Source organism: Papio anubis, chromosome 10, assembly GCF_008728515.1.
Source record: "Papio anubis isolate 15944 chromosome 10, Panubis1.0, whole genome shotgun sequence".
NCBI classification, from domain to species: domain Eukaryota; kingdom Metazoa; phylum Chordata; class Mammalia; order Primates; family Cercopithecidae; genus Papio; species Papio anubis.
Genome location: NC_044985.1, coordinates 74,608,763 through 74,612,517, shown reverse-complemented (window position 1 = coordinate 74,612,517; position 3,755 = coordinate 74,608,763).

Here is a 3,755-nt window from a genome sequence, read left to right as displayed (position 1 = left end):
AGCGCGGGGGAGGGCTAGAGACATTCGGCTCTCGCCGACGACCCGCCCCCTTCGCCCGCTCCGATTGGCTGAAATCCTCGACCTCTCTTTTGATTGGCGATTAGGGCAGTCAAATTTTTCTCGGCTCTGGGTGCGCGGAGAGTAGGGCGGGGGATTGGTGGGGAGCGGGGAGAGGAGTCAAACTGACGTGTGCAGCGGATGAGCCAGGCCCGGCTCCTCAGTTGCCGCTTTCCGCGCGCCGTGCCAACTCCGAGGCTAGCCTAGTTGGGTACTAGGGGCTCTGGGTTCTCGCATTTATGAAGCGATGGGCTCCTCAGCTCCGGAGATTCGAGCTGTTGGGGAGACTCATGGGCGAGAGCCCCTGCAGCCGAGGGCTGTGAGGTCAGCAGGTTTGGCGGGGCTGAGTCTGGCCGAGCTGTCGGAGCTCGACCGGTCCCAGCTCGCATCTGGCTCCCAGGTCAGGGCGTCTGGCGACTCCTCCGAGAGCAGCCCCGGACGAGCTTCATCCCTCTCCCAAATGTAATATTTGCTTGAAACTTTCCATGATTGGCTACTACCCAGACGTGAAATGTTTTGGAAAAAATGAGTACAATCCTTTCAGCTATGTGACTTAAGCCAATGGAGGGTGGAGGTGGGGGGAGGACGACGAATGGGGGCGGTGTGGAATCCAGAAAACGACAGCTTTTTAAAAATTAATTTTTAAATGTACACCGATACTTCAAAAATAGTTTTGAATAGCAATGACTCCGTTAACGCTAGTTTGCTTGAAAGCAAAATTGTAGATACTTTTCTATTTTAAAAACTGCTTCACTGTTTTTAAAATAGAAGCGTTGGAATACGGGTTCTCTAAGTTATTTCAGCATCACTTTATCCATTTATCCTTTTGGACCTGTGGAAAAAGAGCCAAGAACCTGATAAACTGAGTTGTTCCCTGAGCCTACATACACATTCCATTCCAGGACAAAAAAAATGTTTTTAGACGATTTCCTGAAACAATTAGGTTTAAAAGGCGTAGATCCACGGAGTTTAGTAAGATGTTTTGGGGGTTGGTGTGTCGTTATTGTGTCGTGTGTGTGCCTTTTGAGAAAGGGTGTCACTCTGTCGCCCAGGCTGGAGTGCAGTGGCGTGATCACGGCTCAATGCAGCCTTGAACTCAGGGGCCCCGGTGATCCTCTCACCTCAGCCACCACCTGCTAATTTTTTTTTTTTTTTTTTTGGTAGAGATGGGGTTTCGCGAGGTTGCCCAGGCTGGTTTCGAGGGATCCGCACCCCCTGAGTCTCCCAAATTGCTGGGATTACAGGCGTGAGCCACCGCGCCCAGCCTAATGAGATGATTTTATGAAACTAGAAGGTGTATGTCAGGTGCGTCATTAATTGATCACCGGATTTAGTAATCTAATGAACTGCAAAATATTTTAATAGATTAATAATTAGGAAATCTGGCTGTACCCACAGGTTATGTGACCTTTGGCATGTTACAGCCTTGCTGTGTTTTAAGTTTTTTTTTTTTTTTTCTATCTGCTGTTTAACCAGAGGAACATGGAAAAAACTATCATGTGTAAAACATAGTCACCTTTTTTATTTAAAAAAAAAAAAAAAAAAAAAAGGCAGTTAGGACAATGGCAAACTACTTAGATGGCTTTTATTACTAATGTTACTTGTCCAAAAATGTTGATGAATCCAAGTAATGATATATTCAGGAATAGAGACATCAAGTTTCGGAGGAACGGTAACAAATATTACCCCTGCCTAAACCCTGACTTGTTAATGACTTGCGAACTTTAATATTGTCCAGTATCTTAGCTGCAATTAGTTATCAATTTTAACTGCCTCCTTTTTCTCAACAACACGAAGCAACTGACAATCCAGTTACTATTTTCCTCTCAGTTTTTCCCTTAATTTCTCCGAGTTTCTTGAAAATTATTTTAGATGTTTAAAGGCTTTATAGTACACTTAACAAATAAGAAAGCTAACCTAGTAATAGATTATTTTCTAGAGTTTCTAGTTTCTAGAGTTTTATTTTTTAGTAGTTTCTAGACTTTCTGCTTTTGGGGAGAATGGACAGATATTACTCCCAAAATCTGGAAGAATTGAGTTCACTGAAATTTAACCCCTTGTTTGAGAAGGCTAATGAAAAGGTTATAGACAGCCAAGAAATTATTTTAAATTGAATAAAAATGTGACTCAATACTTTCATTTGATTATTTTCTTCATCTTATATAATTTTTTTTTTTGAGACGGAGTCTTGCTCTGTCACCCAGGCTGGAGTGCAGTCTCCGGATCTCAGCTCACTGCAAGCTCCTCCTCTCGGGTTCACGCCATTCTCCTCCCTCAGCCTCCCGAGTAGCTGGGACTACAGGCACCCGCCATTTCGCCCGGCTAGTTTTTTGTATTTTTTAGTAGAGACGGGGTTTCACCGTGTTAGCCAGGATGGTCTCCATCTCCTGACCTCGTGATCCGCCCGTCTCGGCCTCCCAAAGTGCTGGGATTACAGGCTTGAGCCTTATATAATTTTTTAATCTTTAAAGATATTTTTATTCTACAACTTTGTAACCATTACACAACTTTGGAGTTTCAGTTATGTTAAATTGAATCATATCATCACGTAAAATAAACTCATGTAATCATCATGTAAAACATATAAAAATATTTGTATACATACAATAAGTAGTCCACCAAAATATCTGCAAATAGAAAAAGGCTCTCCACATTAACTATGGTTGAGTTGTCAAATCTACTCTTAGACTTCCTTTTTGCTTCTAAGTGCAGCTATACTACAAAGAGTTGCTGTCCCATAGCCATCATGAGGTAATCAACCATCAAAGGGAGTAGTTGGAATTTATGCACTTTGTTCCTATTCTAACTTGAAGAAGGGTTCCTGTGCTTCTGTGTTCCTGAGCTTCTCTGTTCTGTCGAAAATTACAAAAGGCTAATGTTTCAAGATCATAATAAAATCCATGTATAGGCTGGGCACGGTGGACTCATGCTGTAAATCCCAGCACTTTGGGAGGCTGAGGCGAGCGGATATCAAAGTCCGGAGATTGAGACCATCCTGACTAACATGGTGAAACCCCGCCTCTACTACAAATACAACAATTAGCTGGATGTGGTGGCACGCACCTGTAATCCCAGCTACTCGGGAGGCTGATGCAAGAGAATCCCTGGAACTTGGAAGGCCGAGGTTGCAGTGAACCGAGACCACACCACTGCACTCCAGCCTGGCAACAGAGCAATACTACATCTCAAAAAAATAAATAAAATAAAATAAAAAGTATATATATATATATACACATATATATATATATATTCATTCCAGGTTGTGCCTTCACAAAAACTTATTTATTATTTGTTGACCTAGAACTAAAAAGCAAGTAATTCTCCTTTGACTAACAGCTTAAAAGAATTGCCTAAGCCTTTTTTTGAAATTCTTCTGTTTGGAGAATAGAGCAAGGTTCAGGAAACCTCTAAACAAGCTTCTGCTACTACTTCCCTTTCTTCTGTTGGTTTCCTGCTTTAACTGGCCAACTTCCTAGCCTCACTGATAAGCCCTGCCAAACATGGCTTATTTTTCCAATACTGAATATAGATGTGTACTAAAGTAAGTACGGTAAATCCTTCATTTATAAAAAGGGGATAATATGGCCAGGCAAGGTGGCTCACACCTGTAATCCCAGCACTTTGGGAAGCCGAGGCAGGTGGATCACCTGAGGTCAGGAGTTCAAGACCAACCTCGCCAACATGGTGAAACCCCGTCT